The 18,810-nt window shown below is 50.3% G+C and overlaps 1 long non-coding RNA gene across 1 annotated transcript; it reads left to right on the top strand.

Moving 5' to 3' along the window:
- Positions 1–210: 210 nt before the first annotated feature.
- Positions 211–678, top strand: LOC117189339. Its single transcript, XR_004473358.1, has 3 exons — positions 211–382; positions 435–553; positions 605–678. It is a non-coding gene; the product is annotated as an uncharacterized LOC117189339 (long non-coding RNA).
- The last annotated feature ends 18,132 nt before the right edge of the window (positions 679–18,810 follow it).

Genomic DNA, 18,810 nt, shown 5'->3' with positions numbered 1-18,810 from the left:
TTGGTCCATTGGGAGGTTTGCGTTGAGTTTGGTAAGTAAGTCTATTTGTGCTTTTCCTTTGGTTAATTTTAGCTACATTTTATTTGAAGGCTAAATTAATTTATTTAGAGGTTTGTGTTGAATTTGGTAAGTCAGTTTATTTCTGTTTTGGCTGATTTTGATTGTATTTTATTTGCAGGTTTTGATTGGTTTGTTTGGAAGGTAGCGTAGTAAGTGAATTAATTTGTGTTTTGACTGATTATTGAATGTATTCTATTTGCAGGTTCAATTGGTTTATTTGGAGGTTTTCGTTGTGTTTGGTAAGCGAGTCTATTTCTGTTTTGGCTGATTTTGATTGTATTCCATTTGCAGGTTTTGATTGGTTTGTTTGGAAGCTAGCGTGGTAAGTAAATTAATTTGTGTTTTGACTGATTTTAATTGTATTTTATTTGCAGGTTCAATTGGTTTATTTGGAGGTGTGCGTTGAATTTGGTGAACGAGTTTATTTCTGTTTTGGCTAATTTTGATTGTATTTTATTTGCAGGTTTTGATTGGTTTGCTTGGAGGTGATTTGGTAAGCGGTTTAAGTTATGTTTTGGCTGTTTTTAATAGGTTTTATTTGTAGGCTTATATTTTCTGGATTTGGTGATAATGTGTCCATTTTTGCTGTGCCATTGGACCAAGTCTTAACCATTCGGCTAGAAGACGCCTTCCTCTTCATCCCCTCTGTGGTCTGGCACTATAATTCTTTGTATACCCAATGGTTGGCCCCTGATTCTTTCAAGTATTGTTTCCCTAGTGTATTTCCCTTGAGCATACATTTTTCTGTACACGTTTATTTGTAGTTCGCAGAATCTGTCCGGGTGTTTGTATGGTTTTTTCTTCCGTTCGGCCTCTCTATTGTCCATTTTAGCGTTTTCCAGTCTTTCCTGTTCTTCATTTTCTAACCTCAGCAGAGTAGGAAGTCCTTTCCTCAGGATGGGTACATACTTCTCTACTATAACTTTGCGCTCAGCTTCGGAATAGTATCGAGTCGGATCCAGATCTGGATTTGGTTGTTCCTGACGTTGTCCATTACTACGCGGGAGGATAAACTTCCGGAGTTCCGGGAACAAAAGTTTGTCAAGGATAGTAATGGGTGTGGTGGAGGAAGGGCGGCACGGCACGGCACGGCACACGACAGACACCACAAAAGAACAGGGCAACACAGAAAAACGTCAATGGCGACACGGCAAAGAACAACGAAAATGCGACACGAAACGACACGAAACGGTTATAGCACGTCCGACGATCGCGACCTCTCGAGCGGGTGGACGAGATGAGAGTGGCGGACGAGGTTCATGGTGGAGCTCTCACATGTCCACCAACTTTCACACTGTCCCCCCCCACTCGGGAGACCCGATCGCCGGTTCCACTTTCACTCACCCCAATATTGATTGAGATGAAAGTAGTCCGAGGGCAGCAGCACCGATAAGTAGGCAATGGAGAATTGGAATGGCCGTTTGTTATAGTGGCTGTCTGTGTTGTCGTTGGTTAATGGCTAGTGTCTTATGTTCTTTGGCTCTGTGTATTGGCTGCTCTGTTGTTGGGGGATGGGATGGAAAGGGAAGGGGGAAATTTGCCTGCTCCCGTATAACCACCCAAATACTTTCAACTTCCGGATCTTACGATCCGGGCGCGTGACGCTCCGAAGAGTCGACCGCATAGCATCATGTGGGCGGTTGAAATGGCTTTGTTGGGGCATTTGGCAGAGTGGCGTAGATTGGCAGTGTTCATTTTGTTCCTGCTCAACCGCATTTGGTCTTTAGTTGCTTTGAAGTGGGTAGGGGGTGGGGAGGAAATGGCTGGGCGTAATTGCCGAATTTGCGACCGATAACACACTGGCATTGAGAAATGCAATTTGAATTTGTATTGGCTTTTTGGTGTGTTATCGGTCGGAGTCTAGTATTTGCGTGGTATTTTTGGTAATACCACGTGTCAAGGGGAGTTATGGGAATGGCAAATAGGTTGGGAAGAAGAGTAAGAAGGTAATAAAACTAATCAGAAAACTACGAAAAATATACAATTAACTACAGAAAAACTACATTAATTTACAAAAACTTATTCCTAATATCACAGGCAAGTAACTAAAACTATGGACAAACTATCTACGGACTTGCAAAAACTACAGAAAACAACAGGATTGACATCTACAACAAATACATTGATGCAGACAAGGTAAAATAAACGATAATTGACATACATTTACAACATATAAACATATTAATTATATTTATTTTATTTCTAACAGGAGGACAAACAACAACGGAGCACCGGCCGGCATAAAAAACGCAATGCGAACATTACGCTGTATACCGGCCGGCTCTGTTGTCCCCCTGTGTGTTGTTTATTGGCTGGCCGGACTTGGAGATGGCGTGCATCTTGGGCAAAGGTGTTCATTGACGAGCGGCTCTGGTCCGGCCGCCCACGTTGCATCTGTCAGGTGGAGATGGCGCATCCAATCGAGTGGCACTGGTCCGGCCACCCGAGATGCGATCGTGGAATGGAGTGGCATTGACATCGGTGTGTGATGCCAACGAATCATGATATTGGCCGCATCCAAGTGGCGAACTGGTCCGGCCACCAGGATGCGTTGTCGATTTTGTTGTTGTTGGCCGCATCCGAGTGGCTGCTGGTCCGGCCACCCACGATGTGTTGTCATTGTATTGGCCTGGCCTCCTCGGCCACGTTCGTCGTCGGATTGTAATGGCGTTTTGAGTGGCTGCTGGTCCGGCCACCCAGATGAGGAGGTGTTTGTTTTGGCTTTGATTTTAATTTATGTTTATTTGCAGGTACTGTCGGCGTTTGGATGTTATTTGTGGCGACCCTTGTCTGGTTGGTGTTGGCGTATATTGTAAACGTAAATCAATTGTACCTGTTTTGTCTCGTCTTTGTTCCAGTGTAGGATCTCTTTTATTACCTGTTTTTCCGTCGTCTTCACTCCAGTCTACTACTTATCTGTATTGATATTTCTGCAAGTGCTTGTCTCTTTTTATTTAGTGTATTTCCTATTATTTTCCACGCAAAGCACCTGCATTGTTTACCTTTTCTCTTTATCTATTCCTCAATTGACTACGTGTTGCAACACTGCACTTTCTGAATTTTCGATCTCATTTCTTTAACCCCAATTGATTATCGGTTTCAAATCGACTTTCAAATCAGCACCAGTTGCCGCCACACCACCACTACGGCCTAAATTGAGCCAAAAATGCTAGTCTTCGCATAAAACAACTACGCCCCCTATAAACTGCCCGCCCACATGTACATGCTACATTCCTAGTCGTCTGCCCTCAGCAGGCGGCAAGGGTAGTAGAGGGGACTGAAGACCACATACCGCATTACAGCCAACAAAACATCAAGTTGACGAACTCACAGGGGATTGCAAATCAAATTTTAAGTTAGGGAGAATTACAAAGAAGAGACAGCATACTTTTGAGCGTGGCCCCACTTCACTTTCTTGACTCACACTACACACACACACATACTTGACACCAAATGGAAAGTCGTGTCGTGAACGTTATGGAGTCGAGACTTGTCTGAGGTTTAGTCCCTCCGTCAAAGTGCCGAATATTTTGTCTCTCTCTTTTTCCCTTTCCCTCTTGGCACATGCCGTGGACGCGTGGGCACCCGCACACAGACGAATGAACGCCTGCAGTAGGTGCGGGTGTGCCCAAAAGCCTGACAACTTGATGTTTTGTTGGCTGTCATGCGGTATGTGGTCTTCAGTCCCCTCTACTACCCTTGCCACCTGCTGAGGGCAGACGACTAGGAATGTAGCATGTACATGTGGGCGGGCAGTTTATAGGGGGCGTAATTGTTTTATGCGAAGACTAGCATTTTTGGCTAAATTTAGGCCGTAGTGGTGGTGTGGCGGCAACTGATGCTGATTTGAAAGTCGATTTGAAACCGATAATCAATTGTCAGCACCGTTGCCGCCGAAGATTTATCACAGATTGTAATAATTTTGTAGTGGGGTGTCGGAGAACCGCACTAATTACGAAAATAATAATGGAGGGGGGGGAAGAAGGGGTTAAAGAAATGAGATCGAAAATTCTGAAAGTGCAGTGTTGCAACACGTAGTCAATTGAGGAATAGATAAAGAGAAAAGGTAAACAATGCAGGTGCTTTACGTGGAAAATAAGAGGAAATACACTAAATAAAAAGAGACAAGCACTTGCAGAAATAACAATACAGATAAGTAGTAGACTAGAGTGAAGACGACGGAAAAACAGGTAATAAAAGAGATACTACACTGGAACAAAGACGAGACAAAACAGGTACAATTGATTTACGTTTACAATATTACAATAAACATAATTTAAAATAATGTCTATATCTTTTTCTATAATTACAGGGAAGACAAGAAACAGCGGAGCATCGGCCGGCATAGCAAAACACAATGCTTGTAAAGACATTGCGTTGCATACCGGCCGACCCCGTCGGCCCCCCTGGTCGTCGAAATTGGCGTCATCCGAAGTCGTCAGAAGTAGGTGCAATTAGCACCTCGTCGTCGTTGTGGCTGTGGCTGCCCTCTTGGAGAACCAGTGGCACTGGTCCGGCCACCAGCTGGGAGCCAGGAGTAGACGGCACACATATTACTGTGGCGACACGGGTCCGGCCGCCAAAGTGAAATGGATGTTTTTTTTTTTTTTTTTATATTCATATACTTATTTATTTGCTCCATAATATATACTATACAATTTATATTTAACTTAATTTAACGGACAAGAGTATGTTGGGACTAGGGGCCCCGCGGACTGCGGTACTGCCGCATAGCATTGCTTTGCAGTGGCGTGGACACCTACTCCGTCTGCTCCTTCCGCCTTCTCTCCAAGGACCTAAGCGCATCACGCTAGAGGCGAACTCCGCGGCCGCTTCCCACACCTTCGGGTCTGCCAGCATCAGCGGCACCAGAGTATCGGTGCTGACCCTAGACCCTGCTGCTGTTTCCAATGTCTGACGCTCGAGGTCAAACCTGTGGCAGTCGAAGAGGACGTGGCGAGCGTCCTCCTCTATGCCTATGCCACACTCGGGGCACCAGTCCTCTGTCTCGTGGCCGAAGCGCTTGAGGTAGCCGCGGAAGCAGCCATGTCCGCTCAGTGCCTGGGTAAGGTAGAAATCCACCTGGCCGTGCTTCCTTTCAACCCAGCATGCTATGCTTGGGATGAGGGTGGGGGTCCATCGGCCTTTGGGTGAGTGGTCCCATCGAGTCTGCCATCTGTCTATGCTGGTCCTTCTGGCGGCGTCCTTAATTTCTGCTTTGGAGCGTACCTCGGCTGCACTGTCCGTCATGGCATCATGGATCTCCTTCCTCTCCCTTATCAGCTCCCTGAGCGGAACTTGCCTGGCAATGACTAACGCGGCTTTGTCTGAGATGGTCCGCAACGAGCACGCGATCCTAATGGCGCACAGTCTGTACGTTGCCTCCACTCCTCGCATGTAGCTCCTCACCTTCGCGGCTTCTGCCCACACCGGTGCGGCGTAGAGCATCTGCGACGTCACGACGCTCGTCAGCAGTTTCCTCTTTGCCTGCTTTGGCCCTCTGGTGTTTAGCAGCATCCTGGATAGCGCTCCCGCGGTCCCACCGGCCTTCGTGTGGACGTATTCCAGATGGATGCTCTTTGAAGGACAGGCGCGTGTCAATGAGGACTCCAAGGTAATTGATGGACCTCTGCGATTCGATCGCGGTCCCACCAACCTGCACTCTGGCGGTCTCGACCACTTTACGGCTGGATATCAGGACCGCCTCCGTTTTTTGGGCCGCTAGTTCCAGCCCCGCGGCGGCTAGCCACGCCTCGACGGCTTGTATGGCGACGTTGGCAAGCTCCTCCACTGCGCCAAGTTCCTTCGCTACCGCCACTATTGCGACGTCGTCAGCGAAACCCACCAGGTTAGTGTTGGCTGGCATCGGGAGGCGTAGGACCCCGTCGTACATGGCGTTCCAGAGCAGAGGTCCCAAAATGGAGCCCTGCGGGACTCCGGCTGAGACTTCGTATGCCCTAGAGCACTGACATGTGTCCATTGTCAGCACCCTATTGCTGAAATAGCTGCGCGCTATATTCAGTAGGTAGCCCGGGATGTTGAAGTGCCTCCAGCGTCCGGGTCCAGTCGGCCGAGTTAAAGGCGTTCCTTATGTCCAGTGTCACCACCAGACAATATGACTTGGTTCCGCCTCTCCACCTAGTCCCAGCAATGGCTTCCTCCGCCGTTTGTACGACCCTCAAGATGGCGTCCAGCGTCGACATCCCTTTCCTGAACCCGTATTGGTTCTGGGAGAGACCGCCTGCTGCTTCGATGGCTGCGCTCAGCCTCGCACCGATCACCCTTTCGAAGACTTTTCCCATGGAGTCCAGAAGGCAGAGGCTTCAGAAGGCCTGTAGGAAGAGGCCACCCCTGGCGGCTTGCCCGGCTTGGTTAATAGTAGCAGCCGTTGCCTTTTCCACCTCTCGGGGAACGTCCCATCCTGGAGGCATTTGTTGAAAAGGCCCTCAACTTCCCTCGGGAGTAGAAGAAGTGCCAGCTTCAACGCGCTGTTGGGGATCGCATCCGGACCCGGAGCCTTCCTAGGTATCAGGTTTCTGCCTGCCTGCAACACCTCGGCTTCCGTAACCTCGCAGATGTCGCTCGGGCTATGCTCGAACCGCAGGGAGCTAGGGATCTGCCGTCCTCGAGGAAACAGTGCCCTGACTATACCCTCCAGTGCCTCTGGATCTGTTGGAGCTTTACTGCCCGCGTTCAGCCTCTTCACCCCCATCCTGTACGCGCCTCCCCAGGGGTCCTCTTCGGCGGCATCACACAGCTTAAGGAAGCATTCCCTCTTGCTGTTCCTTATGGCGGTCTTCAGATCCTTCCTCGCCGCTTTGTAGGTCTCGCTGCATCGGGCCAAGCGCGGTGTGCCTCTGGCTCGCTGGAGCAGCCTTCTGGCCCGGTGGCAGGTTCTACGGAGAACCGCAATCGCTTCGCTCCACCATAAAACTGGATCCTTGTTCTTTCGGAACGTCCCTCTCGGTAGCATGCTCTGGTCGCAGGCGCCTTCAAGTGCGTCCGCCAATTTGGTCGCCATATCGTTGGCTCCGTCTGCATCGTTTGCAGAGTAGCTCTCAAGGGCGCTTGCGAAGGCTTGGGCCCTCAGCGTGTCCTGGCGGTACGCCTTCCTATGCCGGAACGGGGTACCCTCGATCGGGCAAGGGTGCCCAGGGTGCCCAGGGTGCATAGTATGGCCTCGTGGTCGCTGGCAGTATATACGTCGCTGATCCTCCATCGGGCGTGCCGGGCTAGCGTGCTGCTGGCATAGGTGAGATCGATGATCGACCCTACACCTGCCCTGCTGAAAATTTGTTGGGACCCTTCGTTCAGAAGGACGACGACCAGAGAGGCAAAAGCCTCCAACACCGTGCGGCCTCTGGCGTTTGTAAGGGAGGACCCCCATTCCAGGGCCCAGGCGTTGAAGTCGCCTCCGACTACGACGTTGTTCCGTCCTCCAAGTGTAATGGGTGTTTGTGTGTGTGTGTGTATTTCCATTCCAGGTACACATGGCACTCTGAATGCCACGGCACCTGGTTCCAGCAACCAGTTGAGGGCAATGGCGGACATGACACACCTACTCGAACGGCACAGGTCCGGCCGCCCAAGTGTAATGGATGTTTGTGTGTGGGTGTCTGAATGGCTGGCGGTAAGTATTTTGAGAGCCCTTTTTAATCATATGTGTGGCTGATGGATTTTTCCTTTTCCAGGACCATAGGGCACTCTGAATGCCATGGCACTGGATCCGACCACCAACTAAGGACGATGGCGGACACGACACACATAACTCGAACGGCACAGGTCCGGCCGCCCAAGTGTAATGGGTGTTTGTGTGTGTGTGTCTGTTTTTGGCTATTCTAGCAATCAAACGCACTGCATTCGATTTGAATTTGTCCGGCCGTATGATTTTGCAAGTGTGTATGGCAGCATTTTTATTCGTTTATGTTTTATTTAATTAGCTTTGATGGCGGCAGCGTCCGTTGTTCATTTTTGTTGTGGCATGCGAGTGATATGCATTTGTCATTTAATCCAATGCAGTGGCAGAGTTGTGTCCAATTAGTACACAGCGTTCCAGGATATCTGGTTGTCAAGCTGGTACCTCATGTTGCGGGCGTAGGCCCTAATGTCATCCATGGAGTCGTCATCTGTCCACATCTCATCGTCATCATTTTCTTCATCCATTTCAGGATCCGTCTCTGGAATGGCGGCTGGCGTTGGCCCTAACGTTTTTTGTGGTGGCTGTGATCGTGGTGGTTTCTTTGACCGCCTGGCTGCTGGAGCTGGGGCAACCACTGTTGCTGCTGCCATTGTTGGTGGATTTTTCGATGTTTCTGGAACTGCTGGAGTTGCCGTCACTGCCTGGGATTGGATGAGCGAGGTGAGTAGTGACATCATCACTTCCAGCCTCTTTTCCAATCGCGTCATCCTCTGCGTATTCTCCAACAGTGCCTGGCTGCAGGATCCCTCGAAAGATTGGCGTTTCGGCTGCATCTTCTGCCGGGAGCGGTTGTTGGCAAGCTGCTGCTGCTGCTGTCGCTGTTGTTGTTGTTCGCGCTGTGGCTGCTGTTGCAGCTGCTGTAGCTGCTGCTGTTGTGCCTGGGAACGGCTCAATGGCTGCTCTGGACGTCGTCGCCCAGTGCGTGGGCCAGAGGCAGCAGGCGTCTGTTTTTTTGTCTGTATTGGCTGCTGCTGCTTCTGCTTCTGCTGATGTTGTTGTTGTCCTCTTCGTCGCCCAGGAGAGGAGACATTGAGTGGCGTCCATGCTGCCTGCTGCTGCTGTCCGCGCCAGGGATTGGCTGGCGTTTGAGCTGGCTGTTGCTGCTGCTGTCGGCGCCCTGGATGTGCTGGTGTTGTTTTTGCTGGTGGCTGCTGCTCTGGCAATGGCTGCAGAAGCGAGCTGCGCTTGCGACGCAACTCCTGCATGGCCACTCGGTGCGACAGAAGGCGGCCCCTTGCTGCCTTGAATGCCGGACATCCCTTGTAGGCGCTGATGTGGGCGCCCTGGCAATTGGCGCATTTAGGGGCGTCTGCCCTTGGCTTGGCACATGCCGTTGACGTGTGGGCACCCGCACTCTTCATACAGACGAATGAACGCCTGCAGTAGGTGCGGGTGTGCCCAAAAGCCTGACATCTGTTGCACTGGGCTGGGTCCACCGGCTTGGCCTGCCTCTCAACGATCACCAACTGGTTGCCCAGCTGGGTTAATTGGAGGACATCGTGGTGGCTTTCATCCGGCTTGGGGGCTATCTCCAACTCGAACTGGTCGAGTGGCTGTCCATCGAATCTCGCTTTAATGGCTCTAATAAATTTAACTGAATAGCCCAGTTCGGCCATCTGATTTGTTATTAGTTGGGTGCTTGTGGAGTGGTGGAGATCTCGCACGACGATCCGTAGCCCACGGTCACTCTTGTGCTGGTGTGTGTAGTGGCCAGTCATCGCCTCGTTGCCGCCGCCATCGCGGGTCACACATACCCGGTAATGGTGGCTGGAGCCGGTCCAGGAATTGGAGGAAGTGCCTCCAACCAGGTGGCGGAGTCGGTGGATTGGCGTCTCAGTATCGCTGCGTTTGCCACGGTGCCGGTGGCTGCGCTGTCGGTGCTGGCTTCGCCGTCGGCGGCGCTGTCGGAGCTGGCAGTGGAAATGGCTGATTTGGGGCGATCCCTGGCTGTGACGCCGTGTGGTCCTCGTCGTCGCCGTCCTCTTCTGGCAGTGGATCCGCGTGGCATAGCTGCGCTGGATTGGCTTTGGTTGGATTTGGTAATAAATTTTTCGACCGACGCGAGTGGAGTTTTTGTCAAGCTTTTTTTTTTCAATATATACCCGCTTTGGGTTGAGGGCTCTCAGTGCTCCACAGGGTTGGAGGGGGTGTGAGCCGCCAGCAACCAAGCGCGTTGCTTTATTAATAATGGGCAGTATATGTCTTAATTTAATTTATGTACATTTTTGTTTGTGTAATGTTTGTTTGTGGTTACACTTGTAACCTCGACTAGGCCCGCTGCAAGCAGGGGGGGGGGGGGAAAGGGAAAAAGAGAGAGACAAAATATTCGGCACTTTGACGGAGGGACTAAACCTCAGACAAGTCTCGACTCCACAACGTTCACGACACGACTTTCCATTTGGTGTCAAGTGTGTGTGTGTGTGTAGTGTGAGTCAAGAAAGTGAAGTGGGGCCACGCTCAAAAGTATGCTGTCTCTTCTTTGTAATTCTCCCTAACTTAAAATTTGATTTGCAATCCCCTGTGAGTTCGTCAACTTGATGTTTTGTTGGCTGTCATGCGGTATGTGGTCTTCAGTCCCCTCTACTACCCTTGCCGCCTGCTGAGGGCAGACGACTAGGAATGTAGCATGTACATGTGGGCGGGCAGTTTATAGGGGGCGTAGTTGTTTTATGCGAAGACTAGCATTTTTGGTTCAATTTAGGCCGTAGTGGTGGTGTGGCGGCAACTGGTGCTGATTTGAAAGTCGATTTGAAACCGATAATCAATTGTCAGCACCGTTGCCGCCGAAGATTTATCACAGATTGTAATAATTTTGTAGTGGGGTGTCGGAGAACCGCACTAATTACGAAAATAATAATGGAGGGGGGGAAGAAGGGGTTAAAGAAATGAGATCGAAAATTCTGAAAGTGCAGTGTTGCAACACGTAGTCAATTGAGGAATAGATAAAGAGAAAAGGTAAACAATGCAGGTGCTTTGCGTGGAAAATAAGAGGAAATACACTAAATAAAAAGAGACAAGCACTTGCAGAAATAACAATACAGATAAGTAGTAGACTGGAGTGAAGACGACGGAAAAACAGGTAATAAAAGAGATACTACACTGGAACAAAGACGAGACAAAACAGGTACAATTGATTTACGTTTACAATATTACAATAAACATAATTTAAAATAATGTCTATATCTTTTTCTATAATTACAGGGAAGACAAGAAACAGCGGAGCATCGGCCGGAATAGCAAAACACAATGCTTGTAAAGACATTGCGTTGCATACCGGCCGACCCCGTCGTCCCCCCTGGTCGTCGAAATTGGCGTCATCCGAAGTCGTCAGAAGTAGGTGCAATTAGCACCTCGTCGTCGTTGTGGCTGTGGCTGCCCTCTTGGAGAACCAGTGGCACTGGTCCGGCCACCAGCTGGAAGCCAGGAGTAAACGGCACACATATTACTGTGGCGACACGGGTCCGGCCGCCAAAGTGAAATGGATGTGAGTGTGTGTGTGCGTCGGCAATTGTGGCCCTAATGTAGAGCGAGTGGCACTGGTCCGGCCACCAGCTGTGGGCAATGGCGGTCAACGACACACCTACTCGAACGGCACAGGTCCGGCCGCCCAAGGATAATGGATGTCTGTGTGTGTGTGTCTGAATGGCTGGCGGTAAGTATTTTGAGAGCCCTTTTTAATTATATGTGTGGCTGATGGATTTTTCCTTTTCCAGGACCATAGGGCACTCTGAATGCCATGGCACTGGATCCGGCCACCAACTAAGGACGATGGCGGACACGACACACATAACTCGAACGGCACAGGTCCGGCCGTCCAAGTTTAATGGATGTTTGTGTGTGTGTGTGTGTATTTCCATTCCAGGTACACATGGCACTCTGAATGCCACGGCACCTGGTTCCAGCAACCAGTTGAGGGCAATGGTGGACATGACACACCTACTCGAACGGCACAGGTCCGGCCGCCCAAGTGTAATGGATGTTTGTGTGTGTGTGTCTGAATGGCTGGAGGTAAGTATTTTGAGAGCCCTTTTTAATCGTATGTGTGGCTGATGGATTTTTTCCTTTTCCAGGACCATAGGGCACTCTGAATGCCATGGCACTGGATCCGGCCACCAACTAAGGACGAGGGCTGACACGACACACATAACTCGAACGGCACAGGTCCGGCCGCCCAAGTGTAATGGGTGTTTGTGTGTGTGTGTCTGTTTTTGGCTATTCTAGCAATCACCAACGCACTGCATTCGATTTGAATTTGTCCGGCCGTATGATTTTGCAAGTGTGTATGGCAGCATTTTTATTCGTTTATGTTTTATTTTTTATTTAATGGCTTTGATGGCGGCAGCGTCCGTTGTTCATTTTTGTTGTGGCATGCGAGTGATATGCATTTGTCATTTAATCCAATGCAGTGGCAGAGATGTGTCCAATTAGTACACAGCGTTCCAGGATATCTGGTTGTCAAGCTGGTACCTCATGTTGCGGGCGTAGGCCTTAATTCCATCCATGGAGTCGTCATCTGTCCACATCTCATCGTCATCATTTTCTTCATCCATTTCAGGATCCGTCTCTGGAATGGCGGCTGGCGTTGGCCCTAACGTTTTTTGTGGTGGCTGTGATCGTGGTGGTTTCTTTCACCGCCTGGCTGCTGGAGCTGGGGCAACATCTGTTGCTGCTGCCATTGTTGGTGGATTTTCCGATGTTTCTGGAACTGCTGGAGTTGCCGTCACTACCTGGGATTGGATGAGCGAGGTGAGTAGTGACATCATCACTTCCAGCCTCTTTTCCAATCGCGTCATCCTCTGCGTATTCTCCAACAGTGCCTGGCTGCAGGATCCCTCGAAAGATTGGCGTTTCGGCTGCATCTTCTGCCGGGAGCGTGCATTGGCAAGCTGCTGCTGCTGCTGTCGCTGTTGTTGTTCGCGCTGCGGCTGCTGTTGCAGCTGCTGTAGCTGCTGCTGCTGTGGTGCCTGGGAACGGCTCAATGGCTGCTCTGGACGTCGTCGCCCAGTGCGTGGGCCAGAGGCAGCAGGCGTCTGTTTTTTTGTCTGTATTGGCTGCTGCTGCTTCTGCTTCTGCTGATGTTGTTGTTGTCCTCTTCGTCGCCCAGGAGAGGAGACATTGAGTGACGTCCATGCTGCCTGCTGCTGCTGTCCGCGCCAGGGATTGGCTGGCGTTTGAGCTGGCTGTTGCTGCTGGTGTCGGCGCCCTGGATGTGCTGGTGTTGTTTTTGCTGGTGGCTGCTGCTCTGGCAATGGCTGCAGAAGCGAGCTGCGCTTGCGACGCAACTCCTGCATGACCACTCGGTGCGACAGAAGGCGGCCCCTTGCTGCCTTGAATGCCGGACATCCCTTGTAGGCGCTGATGTGGGCGCCCTGGCAAGACGAATGAACGCCTGCAGTAGGTGCGGGTGTGCCCAAAAGCCTGACATCTGTGGCACTGGGCTGGGTCCACCGGCTTGGCTTGCCTCTCAACGATCACCAACAGGTTGCCCAGCTGGGTTAATTGGAGGACATCGTGGTGGCTTTCATCCGGCTTGGGGGCTATCTCCAACTCGAACTGGTCGAGTGGCTGTCCATCGGATCTCGCTTTAATGGCTCTAATAAATTTAACTGAATAGCCCAGTTCGGCCATCTGATTTGTTATTAGTTGGGTGCTTGTGGAGTGGTGGAGATCTCGCACGACGATCCGTAGCCCACGGTCACTCTTGTGCTGGTGTGTGTAGTGGCTAGTCATCGCCTCGTTGCCGCCGCCATCGCCCAGGATTGCCATGATGGCATCCCTGGTAGCCATGTCGCGGGCCTGGATACTGATACCATTGCGGGTGATGAGCTTGGTGTGATAGCTACTGTTGCCCCCCCTAGGGTCATTCTGCAGCTTGTCCAGAATGGGCATAATGTCGGGGACAGCTGGCAGAATGATGGGGTGGTGGGGGGGGGGAGCAGCTGGAGCAGCCCAACGCCGCCGCTGCCGCTGCTGCTGTGGGTTCCTGTGCCGCAACTATTAGTTGCATTTGCAGGTGAGTGAGGTAGAGCTAGTGGAGCATTGTCAGTGGCAGGGGCAGGGGCTGAGGCAGGGCGGGGGCAGGGGCATTTTGTGTAATTGTCCGCTGATGTTGTTGCTGGTTTGATTGTTGGTGATGGGGATGGTTTTGAATTTGGGGGATATGGGATTTGCTTGCCTGTTGGTTACTTTCCCGGAGTCGTCGTTTGGCCGATGCATGATTGGCATCCAAATTGTCGTCGTCATCGTCATCAAACTCAACAACCATAACATCACTGTCATCATCGTCATCATCATCCACCTCGGCGCGGACGCGCTTCAGTGGCGAACGGGCCGCTGCAGCAGAGGTGGATGGGATATCATCGGTATTGGCTGTGTTTGTTGCCGTTGGCTGATGTTGTTGTTGTTGATGTGTTTGCTGCTGCTGATGTTCCTCTGGCGGCGTCGGTGGGTGGGGTCCGCCTGTTAACATTGCTGTTAACAGGCATCGTCTGGCTGCCGACGTAATCGTAGTTTGTCGTTTTTGTGTTTGATGTCGCTGTTTGTGTGCTGATGTATGTCATCATTGTATTTGTGGTTGTGGTTGTGGTATTGGCTGTGTGCATTGCATTTGGAACCGCTGCTGTGGCCGATCGAGCGGGGTTTGTGCCATGGCTGTGGTTCGAGTTCGAACTCGCTCCCGAACGGGCACTCGAACACGAATCTTTTGTTGGCTGCTGTTCGTGCAGAGGCTGCTCGAGTGCCCTCTCGTACTGTCGCTGGTACGAGGTCGTTACCCGCTCTCTCTTTGCGCCTTCTCTCGCTCCTTGCTGTTTCCGGCTCTCTCCACACGATGCATCGGCATACGGTGCATCGATACGGGTCTGTGTGTGTTGGAGTGTGGGAAGCGGAATTATTGGCGCGCTTGGTACCGCTTGGCTTGGCTTGGCTTGACATTGCGGTGCTTTGGCTGCAGGTCGGGGATGGGGCTTGTGGCCGGAGTGGCCGTGATGGTGGTGTCGGCATTTGTGGTCCTCACATACCCGGTAATGGTGGCTGGAGCCGGTCCAGGAATTTTAGGAAGTGCCTCCAACCAGGTGGCGGAGTCGTTGGATTGGCGTCTCAGTATCGCTGCGTTTGCCACGGTGCCGGTGGCTGCGCTGTCGGCGCTGGCTTCGCCGTCGGCGGTGCTGTCGGAGCTGGCAGTGGAAATGGCTGATTTGGGGCGATCCCTGGCTGTGACGCGGTGTGGTCCTCGTCGTCGTCGTCCTCTTCTGTCAGTGGATCCGCGTGGCATAGCTGCGCTGGATTGGCTTTGGTTGGATTTGGTAATACATTTTTCGACCGACGCGAGTGGAGTTTTTGTCAAGCCAAATTATATTTTTTTCAATATACAGTGGGTAACTTTAATATTCGGCATTTTTTTTTTCAACTTCAAACTCGAATAAAATGCATTAAACTACAAAAAAATAAAAAAAATTTAATGAGGGAATAAAGCTTGAAGTTTTACCTTTTCAGAGAGGTACATATATATAATAATGATTTTATTTCAAATGAAGATAGAAAATATAATTTTGAGGCTTTTTTTGTTTAATTATATTTTCTATCTTCGTTTAAAATAAAATCATTATTATATATACCTCTCTGAAAAGGTAAAACTTCAAGCTTTATTCCCTCATTAAAATTTTTTTATTTTTTTGTAGTTTAATTTATTTTATTTGCGTTTGAAGTTGAAAAAAAAAAAAGCCGAATATTAAAGTTACCCACTGTATGTAGGAAACGAAGAAAAGAGAGAGACACGAAGCGGTCGTGTTTTCGTCGTGTCGTCGGGATAGAGCAGTAATCGGCTCTGAGAGAGCCGATAGCAAGAGAGAGAGAGATGAGTCAGTTGTCAGTTCAGCCACGCATCAGACGTACACGCATATAATTAGTCACAAACATACTTGTAAAACTTGGAGCTGTTATAATTTTAAGTCCAACATACTTATCAAATAAATGTTACTCGTTGCCATCAAGCAACTTAAACTACTACAAATTGGGGGCTCGTCCGGGAGAAGCCCAAGACAACAACATTTGCAAGTGAGATTTGTGCGTGTATTTCGAAATTTTGGCGAACACGAGACTGGTGACACAAGAGATCGGTCGCGGTGCGAAATTGAATTGCAGTCTGGCCTATAAGTGCGAGAGAGACACTTGTCGAAGAAGGTGCATTAGTGTGAGCAGACATTCAAGAGAGCTGGAGCGAAAAAACGACGGCAGACGGCAGCAAACACAGCAAGAATCAAAACCTTCGTTGTTGTTGTTGTGCATTGCGTCTGAGAGGCTAGAGCTACAAGGAGACAAGCGGCACAGAGACGACAATCTGAGTGCGTTCGTTCCAAAGGAAGCAGAAGCGATAAAACGACGGCAGCAAACAGCAAGAATCAAAGAACATTGATTGTTGTTGTGTTGCACTGCGTCGGACGGAGACTACAACTACAAGAAGAGACAAGCAGCAAGGAGACGACCATTTTGTAACAGCAGAAGCAGCGACGCTTCGGGAAGCGACAACGAGTTAACGGCGAACAGCGAGAGCAAGGCAAGGCAACAAAGAGAGGACGGCAACAGCGACATCGACAGGCAAGCGAGATCTGGATGTGGTGGTGTGTGTGCGTCAAATTTGGAGTCTGGAAAGTTCTGCGCAGAAGCGAGAGTTAACAAGGGTAAACCCATAGTAAGGTGAGCGTTAACAGAGAAGCGGTCGTTAACAGTGACGACTTTAAAGGCGTTTTCGGAGTCGATGTTAACTGGAAAATTGTTAACAGGCCAGCAGTAATAAGGTTGTTTAAGTTGATTTAATTACATTTTCTTAGATATAAGCTAATATCAATTATTTTGTATTTAAATCGTCACGATGCAAGTTGAAGAGATAATGACACTGAGAGTCGCAGATTTGCGAGAGAAGTTAAGAGAGCTTGCGTTGAAGACGACGGGACGAAAGCGCGATTTGCAAGATAGACTATTAATACATCACGGCTTTCCAGTTGAGAATGAAGAAGAGTCAGAGGATGAGTCCGTAGTAACAGCAGTTGATGATACCGTAGCAGTTCAACCAGGTACGCGACAGGCAGAGTATAAATCTTGGTTTACGCTAAAAGACGTGGAAGGTAGTATGTCACAATTTTCTGGTTCTAATAACCCCGACATCAATCAATGGATAGAGGAATTAGAAGAATGCGCAGCTACTGTTCAATGGAGTCAATTACAATTATTCATTTATGCCAAGCAGTTGTTAGTTGGTGCAGCAAAATCTTTCGCTCGTAGTTTGCGTGATATTCGTAACTGGAATTCGTTGAAGGCAGCTCTGTTGGATGAGTTTAGTGTTAAACTGTCGTCCGTAGAAGTACATAGAATGTTGCAAAAGCGCCAGCAGAAAAAAGGAGAGTCGTTGCATGAGTTTTTGTATGCGTTAATGGAGATAGCGAAGCCAATTAAACTAGATGATGAGAGTTTAATCGAATATTTTGTGGATGGTATACCAGACGCTAGGGCAAGTAAGGCAATGCTGTACCAAGCTAGAAACTTAAAGGAGCACGGAAAAACAGGTAATAAAAGAGAGACACCGACACGGGTCCGGCCGCCAAAGTGAAATGGATGTTTTTTTTTTTTTTTTTATATTCATATACTTATTTATTTGCTCCATAATATATACTATACAATTTATATTTAACTTAATTTAACGGACAAGAGTATGTTGGGACTAGGGGCCCCGCGGACTGCGGTACTGCCGCATAGCATTGCTTTGCAGTGGCGTGGACACCTACTCCGTCTGCTCCTTCCGCCTTCTCTCCAAGGACCTAAGCGCATCACGCTAGAGGCGAACTCCGCGGCCGCTTCCCACACCTTCGGGTCTGCCAGCATCAGCGGCGCTGATCTCGGTGCTGACCCTAGACCCTGCTGCTGTTTCCAATGTCTGACGCTCGAGGTCAAACCTGTGGCAGTCGAAGAGGACGTGGCGAGCGTCCTCCTCTATGCCTATGCCACACTCGGGGCACCAGTCCTCTGTCTCGTGGCCGAAGCGCTTGAGGTAGCCGCGGAAGCAGCCATGTCCGCTCAGTGCCTGGGTAAGGTAGAAATCCACCTGGCCGTGCTTCCTTTCAACCCAGCATGCTATGCTTGGGATGAGGGTGTGGGTCCATCGGCCTTTGGGTGAGTGGTCCCATCGAGTCTGCCATCTGTCTATGCTGGTCCTTCTGGCGGCGTCCTTAATTTCTGCTTTGGAGCGTACCTCGGCTGCACTGTCCGTCATGGCATCATGGATCTCCTTCCTCTCCCTTATCAGCTCCCTGAGCGGAACTTGCCTGGCAATGACTAACGCGGCTTTGTCTGAGATGGTCCGCAACGAGCACGCGATCCTAATGGCGCACAGTCTGTACGTTGCCTCCACTCCTCGCATGTAGCTCCTCACCTTCGCGGCTTCTGCCCACACCGGTGCGGCGTAGAGCATCTGCGACGTCACGACGCTCGTCAGCAGTTTCCTCTTTGCCTGCTTTGGCCCTCTGGTGTTTAGCAGCATCCTGGATAGCGCTCCGCGGTCCCACCGGCCTTCGTGTGGACGTATTCCAGATGGATGCTCTTTGAAGGACAGGCGCGTGTCAATGAGGACTCCAAGGTAATTGATGGACCTCTGCGATTCGATCGCGGTCCCACCAACCTGCACTCTGGCGGTCTCGACCACTTTACGGCTGGATATCAGGACCGCCTCCGTTTTTTGGGCCGCCAGTTCCAGCCCCGCGGCGGCTAGCCACGCCTCGACGGCTTGTATGGCGACGTTGGCAAGCTCCTCCACTGCGGCAAGTTCCTTCGCTACCGCCACTATTGCGACGTCGTCAGCGAAACCCACCAGGTTAGTGTTGGCTGGCATCGGGAGGCGTAGGACCCCGTCGTACATGGCGTTCCAGAGCAGAGGTCCCAAAATGGAGCCCTGCGGGACTCCGGCTGAGACTTCGTATGCCCTAGAGCCCTGACATGTGTCCATTGTCAGCACCCTATTGCTGAAATAGCTGCGCGCTATATTCAGTAGGTAGCCCGGGATG

Source organism: Drosophila miranda, assembly GCF_003369915.1.
Source record: "Drosophila miranda strain MSH22 chromosome Y unlocalized genomic scaffold, D.miranda_PacBio2.1 Contig_Y1_pilon, whole genome shotgun sequence".
In the NCBI taxonomy this organism is placed as follows: Eukaryota; Metazoa; Arthropoda; class Insecta; order Diptera; family Drosophilidae; genus Drosophila; species Drosophila miranda.
Note: the sequence above shows the minus strand (reverse complement) of the source record. Positions and strands in the feature narration are given on the sequence as shown.